General features: G+C 43.1%; 1 pseudogene; it reads left to right on the forward strand.

Annotated features, from left to right (window-relative positions):
- The first annotated feature begins 7520 nt into the window (after nt 1-7520).
- On the forward strand, nt 7521-8558 carry LOC146684492 (uncharacterized; annotated as a pseudogene).
- Nucleotides 8559-10468: the final 1910 nt, after the last annotated feature.

The following is a 10468-nucleotide window of genomic DNA, read 5'->3' on the forward strand; positions in this document are numbered from 1 at the left end:
AGCTCAGGAGCAGTAACAGACACTGGGAAAACCAAGTTAGTGGAGCGAAACACAGTTTCAGCAAACAGAGACTTATGGCAGGCCAATCTTAGCAACTCTGCTGTTCTTAAGCTGTCCATGTTAGAGGTAGCAGTCTTTAAAACAGTCATTGTACAGAAAGATCTAGGCTTAGCAGAGTTAGAGTCTGTAATTCTTGGCTCAGAAGGAGCGGTTATAGAAATAGAAGCATTCTCATAGACTGTTTCTAAATACGCAGGTTGGAGAGCAGCATAGTCCAGGAGTGTAACAACTGTGATTGAATGCACAGTCTTATTGTTTTCAAAACCTGAGTTAACAGACTTCGCATCAGCTATTGTTAACTCGAGAGGAGCAACATTCTTTATCCCTGGAGAAACAGAGTCAGAGCTAACAGACAAGGCAGGAAAAGCTAGATGTGACAGAGGGTCAAAAGCAACCTGAAGAACAGAAAGCGCAGCCTTTGAAGGTTGGAAGACACACAGGTCATTTTCCAGGGGGTCCCCTCCGGTTTCAGCAGGAACCTCAGGACTGTTTGTTTTAATATTTAGTTCACAAGTATGCAACTCAAAAATAGTCTTTTGCTTTTCTAAGGTGAGATTATCAGTCTGTGTGTTAATTACCGCTGACCTGGGAGGAGCAAAGGAAAAACAGTCATTCTCAAACCATGGGCGTGAGGGTAGGTAATGCAGACCCTGGATTAACTGACCCAGAATTATTAGACACAGTGTTAACGGGCTCTGGGATGACGCACACAGGATTTAGAGCGACAGATTTATGTAGTTCAGCCTGAACAGCGGTCTCTTGGGGGACAATGAAATCAGTCTCATGCTTAATAGGTGCAGAGTCGAACTTAGAAACATTATGAGGCCTGGAAACACAGTCATTTTCAAACTTACTATTCGTCTCTGAAGAGTTACAGACGTGGAAAACTGCGGACTCAGGAACAGAATATTGTCCGAGCCGGTCTGACTTGGAAGTGGCGTGGAAGAAACAGTCAGATTCACTCACCACCGGAATTTGCTCAGTAACTTTAGGGTGGCGACGGCGTGAGCACTGTTTTTTCCTGGGAACTGTGCTGTGAGTTCCTGAGGCTGTAGACGCAGGCACCTCAGAGACGTCGGCTGACTGAGCCGATGACTGGCTGGGCTGCGTTGAAGAGACAGGGAGCTTGTGCAGCTCCGAGCGTGGAAGTCCTAGGAAGAGTGCAAAGGACTGCAGCGGAGATAGGCTGCTTGTCGGAGGCACGAAATCTCTCCTTTGCGCGGGACGTGGGCGGCGACTGGGGAGGTGAACCGGAAGGTGAGAAGGCCGGAGGAGTTGTGGCAGGCGATAGGCTGAATCCTCCAACTCTTATCACCGTGGGACGATGTGGGGAAAAGGCAGCAGCGTTTGCAGTTTGGAGGCTGCGCGGCCCACCTAGAGCCAATCGAGTCCCATAAAAGGCAGACTCGCGCTCCCGGGCATGCTGAGCCTCCTGCCTTCTCCTCTCGTTAGGGAAGGCGGGGTCTGCACGCTGCCGGTTCCGTAGGGAGTTTGCTGGGTCCATTATTGGTCGCATCGTACTATCATGAACTGGCTGTGTGGAGGCAGAAGAGGACCTAAACGCAAAACTCACGGAGACAAAAAGCTGAACTCAAAAACACTGCTTTATTGCAGGCCTTAAAAACGAAACAGAACTAAACTGGGAATGCTAACAGAAGCCCGAGGGAACACAGAAAGACACACAGGTTCGGGGAGGAGACATTGACGACGCGACACCAAACTGAGGGAGGCACGCACATAAATACACAGAGGGTTAACGAGGGAAGTGGAAGCACACGGGGAACACAGCTGACACAGATGAACTTAACGAGACATGGCAGGAGTAAACAACACTGGCAGGAGTAAACAACACTGACGGGAGACTGTCAAAGTAAAACAGGAAGTACACAGAGGTGCAGACAGGAGGAGAGAGAGCACGGGCATAGTGGGCTGGGGAAACATGGAATGAAACACGAGGGGAGACGAGGGCTCACAGATACATAGAGGGGGACACAGGGGATAAAAGTCAAATCAAAGGGAAATCAAATAAGGAACAAAATACAAAAAGACATGAATACTAAGACTGCTGGGCCAACATGGCCCAGGATCATGACAGAAAGACTGAGTGCGAGACTTTGACATTAGATAAAATGAATATTGATAAAGTTTACCTTTATGTACAGAATCTGAATATCGCAAAATAGTTTTAAAAATTGCAATAATATCGTATCGTGCGTTAAGTATTGTGATAATATCGTATCGTGGGATGTATGGTGATTCCCACCTCTAGCGCGCAACTGATTGAAAGAATTTCGGCCACTAAGTTTCTCCACTAGTTTACTACTTGAAGCTTTAAAGGTAATAGAAACAACAATTGTAGCTATATTTCAATTGACTGCACTCTGGAAGACCGTGAAGGAGATATAGACATTTTACAGTATTCGACAATCTTGAGCATAATGTTATGGTGAGACCAACAAACAAGGTGCCGATTCCCTCCAGCAGCAAATTGGCTCTGTCCATCATGAAAAGTTACCCAGAAGAGCCAGCCTCTTCACAGACTGGCAGCAAAGTGTACATTTTAGAGTCTATGGACAAAAGCCTGTTCAGCTTTGACACATGCCTGGCCCAGCTGGAATAGCTCAGTAGGTAGAGTGGTGGCCCCATGATCGGAAGGTCGGGGGTTCGACTCCACTGAACGGCTACCCTGAGGTACCCCTGAGCAAGGTACCGTCCCTACACACTGCTCCCCGGGCGCTGCACTGGTGGCTGCCCACTGCTTCACTGGGTGAATGGGTTAAATGCAGAGGAACTATTTCCCTATGGGGACTAACACGCACACTTTACACTTTATACTTCATAAAGATTTTCTGGTGCTGCAGGAGTCTGGGGAGTTCAGCCAGCACCAGGTGGAAACATTCGCTCCTGAAAACACTGCTGAAAAGTTAATTCAAGGAGGCTCCCAAGCTGTCATCGTGTTCGATAAGCTGAACATCAAAGGGCAGCTTTGCCATGGCTGTACTGAGTTAGATGATCTGTATCAATCCTTTTTCTAATTTTCTCCTTTCACTTTTCACTTTTCATTTTAAGTCATTTCAAACTTGGTAGCTGCAGCAGCAGGTATTCCCCCTTGTCACTTTTCACATTTTTCCCTTCTCTTTCTGCACTCAGCATTATGTTTGCTCTGCCTTCAGTGCTGCAAATTAGTACATAAATAAACAACACAGGCACATATACAGAGGCACAGACCTGACATCCCAAACAATGGTCCCTCTAAGCTGCGCGCGTGCGCAATTGCGCACTGCTGCATTCTGTGCACAGAAAATCTGCGTTGCGCACAAAAAATTTTTTTAACCTAAATTGAAATTAAAATTAATACTTTAACAATTCTGTTTTGCAATGTTAGTCAGTAGGTGACTGGCTGCTCCCATATGGGATTAGAATCATGCCACCTTATCCCATAGTCCAGCCAATAATGCGATTGACATTCATATATACACAGCTAATCAACGTCGTTGACAGGCTATGACAGCGTCCTCATGTGCCGACACCGGTGTTTTAGCTAGCAAAGCGGCGTGGCTGATGTGGAGTGAAGCCACTTTAATGACAACGTGTACAACCATTGGAGATGTGAGCAGGACAGACGGAACAATTGATGGGAAAAGTGTGGACTATACCACAATTTAAAAACTATACCAGTTTTTAAATTGTGTTGATAGGTCACGTAAAACAAGAGTTATGATAAAAATATATGCAATGTTTGGTTTTCTTGCTGAATACTATCGTTGTTTATATTTAGTGCAGTAAGAAATGGTAAAAACGGCATTTTATAAGGAAAACGCTGGAGAGCACTCTCCGCCTGTGAGCAAAAACAAAACCATTTTTCGACCCTTTCCTATTGGTCGAAAAATGTACCATGTCAACCAATCAAAAAATGATATGGCAACATGGCATTTAGTTGTTTAGGAAGGGGGGAAGTTTCAGGAGTTTTGAGATGTGAGAGATTTGGAACGTTTAGCGCAAATCTTGTGTAGTTAGTGTGTAGTGTAGTCAATAGTTTTGTTGTGTGTCAGAACAATGAGGCGACTACTGAATGTTACAGGTGTTACAGGAGTGATACATCTCCTGTTGTCAGGCCTGCAGGTATCAGGCTGTTGTTCTCCTTTATCTCATAGTGGACAGAAGTTATTTTTTGGAGTGGCACAAATAATTTGTGTGGCATCAAATTTGATGCAGAACAGCTGATTGTTCTGTAAATAGTTTGAAATGTTTATTTTTAAAAAAACGCCTTGGCTGCATTTCTAGGCAAACAGCTGCAAAAAACTTTGTTGTTTGCAAAACTCAGTTACTTTTTCGAAGAAGTAACTATATAATTAATTGCCCAACATTGGTCATTATATACTGTATTTTGCAGACAGAGAGTTACAGGACTCTCTCCCAGACCACAGACTCATACTCATAATACAAGTCAGAGAAAGAAAGGGGGAAAAAAGTTGTGTTTTCAAAATTGGAGTTCAAGTTATTTTTACTTCCAATAGTGTTAACATACTACACAGGTCATGAACAAGATTTTTTTTAATTTCCATTGTAAGTGGGCTAAAGCAGTTTATTAAAAGTAGTCTAACATAAATGTAAATGCTGTAATTTGATTATTTTAATAAACCATGTAACTTGGATGGATTCGATGCTGGCATGACCACAGTGCACACGTCTGCTGTTGCTCACAGTGGTCCAAGGGAATTTGTTTGTTCACTCGACCCATGAAAAATTAGAGGGAACATTGATCCCGATGTAAGCCAACTCACCCCAAATGGTGGGGGAGCCAAAGGGGCAAAGACCAAAAAATGAGCAGTCCTGAGAAACGGAGCCCCAGGCCCTGCACTTGGACCCACACAGAAGAAGACATCCACCCAACCTGGGGCCACCACCCACAACCACAAGCCACAAGTGAGTTCTATCTCCATAAAAAACATTAATTTTAGTTGTGCTTACTCTTCCCATGAGTGATATACTGTAGTTAAAGTTTGCCAACGTGTGAGATGATCTTTTACTGTTTTTAATAGAGGAAAATAGTTAAATCCTACCAAGTCTGAGAACCTGGTGGAAAAACCTATACCTAAATATCTAATGTTGCCTGACTGTAGTGGGGTAGGTCTGAAATTACAATTCAGAGGCAGAACTGTTGATTAAGAGAACGTATCTATGAGTGTGACTGTCTTTGTCATTGTCCTGAGTTTGATGACTCAGTGTTTTGTGTTGACGACTCAGTGTTTTGTGCAATGATCAAATGTGTGAGGATTCAGTGTTAACTTTTTGTTGCAAATGTGACAGTAATTGGTTTTTCAAAATGACAAACTACTGTCTTTAAAGTTGCATGGTTAGATACTATAGCAATGGACTACTTGCACAATCACTTCCGCGTTCTATGTAGTCCTGCCCCAGTGCTTCCGGTGTGGTTAAACCATGGCGATGTTCTACACTCGCTGCCTACAAGAGCTCCCAAAATTGAACATCACTGATGATCATCGGATTTGCAGAGTAACGACTACCCCCGCCAGCAAATTAGATAAAGGATTTAAGTTATATGCTGCATCATATATACACAACTACGAAGGTAAGAAAACGTAAATTAACCGACAAAGAAACGCTAGCTAACGTCAAATGCAAACACTACGTTACTCCGCTATGTCCTTCATTTGATGTCAATTCTCTATATTACATGTTTTCTTAAACGGTATTTTATGTCGTCTGAAACTATAGTTGAGGTTTTCTTAATTAATGTCACTTTTGTTGTTAGACACTGTTATAATAGCGATAGGTAGTTGGCTAACTAAGGAGGTAGTTAACTACCTAATGCTACTCTTGCTAAGTGTAAAGTATATATGCTTAAGACGTGCTGACATGAGTAATACAGAAATAATGCTAATGGTACTTGTATCTTTATTCAGTGTCCAAACAGGTTGTCAGGGGAGGTCGGTGTGAGAGCCTTGTGCTTACAGGTCAATGAGGAAGAGTGAGGCACCACACAGACTAAGTGTAGGCAGGAAGCTGTGTAAAGTTGTTAATCCCCGTTCAGTGGGGTTCAGTTCATTTAAACTTACCGAAAGCTCATAAAGTTGCTTTTACTGTGTTTCCAGTACTCTTGCAAGATGGCCTTTGCAGTGTGAGCCTCACCATGCCTCTGTATATTACCCAGTATGTAACCATAAGCTTAACTCCTGTTATTGTCAAGGGCATTTCTCCCAGTTACACATGCACAGTTGTAAATTCCCTTCAGGGACTGCCTTGCTGCCCCCAAAATCTAAGATTGTTGATCTTCTTGCTTTTTTTTTTTTTTTATAAGGTCTCCAAGAGAGCTTTTCGTCAAACAAAACACCTAGAAATTTGACTATATTAAATGGACTACTTGCACTAGGGCATGTGACGTATTTCCGTTTCCAAATACTACCGCTTGGGCGTTTCCGGTATGTTTGTTTATCTGTCGGTAGCTATGCTAATGTCGCTTCAGAATGAGTATAAAAAGGAAAGTATTTAAAACAGAACATTTTCAAAAGCAGGAGAAGAAATACTCCGAGCATTGCTGTGTCCCACTTTGTTCGGCTTCAGCCAAATTTAACAGCATACTAAGTTTTCATGGCTTTCCGACCCATTCCGACTTGAGAAGACAATGGCTGGTAAACATACGCCGGGATCATTTCACGATTACCTCTCACACCAGAGTCTGCTGCAGACACTTTGCCAGTGATCAACTCATAGAGCCAACAACCCTCGATGGTCGAAGGCGGCTTATTAAAGGTGCTGTACCAACACTTTTTGAGTGGAATGGCTATAAAGTTGAACCACCGCGGCGTAGTGTTTGGGAGAGAACGGAGCAACGCCCTGAACAAGTTCCTCCTGACGATCAAGAAGAGCACAGTCTTACAAGAGATCATGACTACTGCTCAGTCCCTGAGCCGTCTGCATTGGACATATCTGCATCAGCTGCAGAAGACCTGTCCAAAGATGTGGAGACTCTGAGAAAGGAAATACAGGAGTTACGTGTCCAGCGAGAATTTGGGTTACAGCGTTTTGCTGGCTCCGACAGTGACATCCGATTCTATACCAGGTACACCTAAGTTCTATTCAAGCTAACTGTTTAAAATATACCAAGGTCACCATCAGTTAAATTTCAAGTGTTTCCAGTCTTAATGAAACACAATAGAAATTTACTTTTTCTCTGCTGATTGTATGTTTCATGTAGATGCTTTAGTATTTAAACGATATCCTAATGCTACAGGTAAAATACAACACCAAATAGACTCTTAATCAGACTATTTTATACAGCATACCATTAGCATATTTGTCACAGTTTACATTATTTTTATGCCAATGTTGGATGTTAATTAATGATTGACACGATGTATGTCTCTCTCGTGAATAGATTTCCAAGCTATGATCATTTAATGGCATTTTGGTTTTTGATTGAGCCCTGCATCTATAAAATGATCCGGGTTTCAAGAGCCAAGTCAGCTGCCAATCAGAACAAAGAAGCGTTGACACCTGCACGCACATCAACGGTAGTTGGTAGTTAGAACTAGAGGTGTAATGTTATTGTATTTATGTATAATAACATTACATAATGTACAATAGCATACATACACAGGTGTATGTATGCTAGACTCAGTATCCTTTACATACTGTGTGCTACAGCACCTCATTGTTTACCCCATGGTACAGTATGGTATGCATAACCATTACAAAACATTTAGCCAAGAAAAGCATAATTTTACTAGTTCATAGCTTAAGGAGTAACATTTTCCCTTTTGTTTTCACCTTCCAGAGGCAGCTGCTACAGCCAATTGACGAGTTTTTTTCTTTTCCTGGTTTTCCTGTCAGTTGGTTTGAAGGTGAGGGACCTAGCACACCGATTTAACATACACCAGTCCACAGTGAGCCGCATTATTGCAACATGGACAAATTTTCTTGCCACTGCACTGGGGTCTCAATGCATTTGGCTTACACGTGAAGAAGTGCAAGCTTACCTCCCTGAGGAATTCAAAGATTTCTCAGACACCCAGATGATCCTTGACTGTACAGAGCTGAGGTGTCAGACACCATCCTCACCACTTCTCCAAAGTGAAATGTACTCTTCGTACAAATCCCACTGTACGATGAAAGCCCTGGTTGGCATAGCTCCTCATGGTCCAGTGATATTCATCTCTAATCTGTATGCTGGTTCGGTTAGTGACAAGGAACTATTCAAACAATCAGGCATTGCTGAGAAGTTGACTGAAGACATGGCAGTGATGGTAGATAAGGGCTTCCTAATCACCGATTGTTGTAAATGCAAAGTGTACTGCCCACTTTTTCTATCTAAGCAGAAGCAGATGCCAGCATACCAGGTTAAGGAGACACAGGCCACAGCCAGACTCAGGGTGCATGTGGAGCGAGTCATTAGGAGGATCACACAGAACAAACTTTTTGATAGCATCATTACCATGTCACATGTTTACAATATCAACCAACTGTTGATGTTGTAATTTGACTAGCATGTATGCTGTCAAATTACCAGAACACAGCATTAGTTAAAAAATGGGTTAAGTGAGACAAGATGGATTTTTCCCAAGACACCAGTGACAGTAACTTATGGAAAATGACCTGCAGCTGAGGCCACTACAGTTGCATTTCTTCCTTCTCAGCTGACAATACTTGATTACAGAACTGGTACTTGAGTGCTGATAGTTGAGTTTCAGTTATTGATAATTCAAATTCAATGCAAATGTTGAATGTTAATAATACTGTTTAATTATACTACTATATTACTATTCAGATTCAACAAAATTGTTTATCAAAATTATAAAGTAAATCACTAAATCGTTTTAAAATCATAAGTGACATTGTGCTTTTGTAACATCAAAAATACCATTTGTCATTTTCTTCATTCAGTCGTGTTATTGTCTAAATGTATATCAGTATGCTAGGCATGGAGTTTTAAATACCATGTAAATAAGTTCTACACAAATTCAATGTTTTGTGTGTTTTTAAAAAATGAAATTGATGCCATTGCTTAAAATATAAAGGCTTATCATCTGTACTTATATAATGCAAAGTACTGTCCAACAGTCTCTTTTTCATGTATTGGATGTTTATTATGCCATCTGTGGACTTGATAAAAGGTAATAAGAGGAAATGTCCAGGAAAGTTCAGTATATATCAAAAAGTGATGTAGAAACTATATAAAGATAAAGTCCTAATATTTACAAATGGGTCAAAATACATCAATACACACAGTAGAGCTGCTGGCCTTAAAACTGTGTTTGCGGTGGGCAGAAGGAAATAATCAAGAAGATATAGTTATTGCATCTGACAGTTTATCAGCACTAATGAGTATTAGACTGGGAAATAATGCAGGTTAGATACTATTCATGAAATATATATTAGTTTTGAATGCTCGGAAAGCTCCCGGCCCAGACGGTGTGTCTCCTGCCACCCTCAGACACTGTGCAAACGAGCTGGCCCCAGTGTTTTCTGGCATTTTCAACTCCTCACTGCAGGCATGTCATGTGCCTGCCTGCTTCAAGTCCTCCACCATAATCCCTGTCCCCAAGAAATCTAGGATCACTGGACTAAATGACTACAGACCCGTGGCTCTGACATCTGTGGTCATGAAGTCTTTTGAGCGCCTAGTTCTCTCCCATCTCAGGACCCTCACGGCCCCCCTCCTGGACCCCCTGCAGTTTGCATATAGAGCCAACAGGTCTGTAGACGACGCCATCAACATGGCCCTACACTTCATCCTGCAGCATCTGGACTCCCCAGGAACCTACGCCAGGATCCTGTTTGTGGACTTCAGCTCTGCCTTCAACACCATCCTTCCAGACCATCTCCGAGACAAGCTTTCCCAGATGAATGTGCCTGATCCCATCTGCCGGTGGATCACTGACTTCCTGACGGACAGGAAGCAGCATGTGAGGCTGGGAAAGAATGTCTCGGACTCCCAGACCATCAGCACCGGCTCCCCTCAGGGCTGTGTTCTTTCTCCTCTGCTCTTCTCCCTGTACACCAACTGCTGCACCTCCACCCACCAGTCTGTCAAGCTAATCAAGTTTGCAGATGACACCACCGTTATTGGACTCATCTCGGACGGGGACGAGTCTGCCTACAGGAGGGAGGTTGAACGTCTGGTGTCCTGGTGCAGCCACAACAACCTGGTGCTGAATGCCCAGAAGACAGTGGAGATTATTGTGGACTTCAGGAAGCACACAGCCCCATTCCCCCCCATCATCCTGACTGACACCCCCATCACCTCTGTGGACTCATTCCGCTTCCTGGGTACCACCATCACCCAGGACCTGAAGTGGGAGCCCACCATCACCTCCGTCATCAAGAAAGCCCAGCAGAGGATGTACTTCCTGAGGCAGCTGAAGAAATTCAACCTGCCAACACGGAC

This window comes from Copadichromis virginalis, linkage group LG20 (assembly GCF_057382275.1).
Source record: "Copadichromis virginalis isolate Kocher_CV1m ecotype Utaka linkage group LG20, C_Virginalis_male_GT1.1, whole genome shotgun sequence".
NCBI lineage: Eukaryota > Metazoa > Chordata > Actinopteri > Cichliformes > Cichlidae > Copadichromis > Copadichromis virginalis.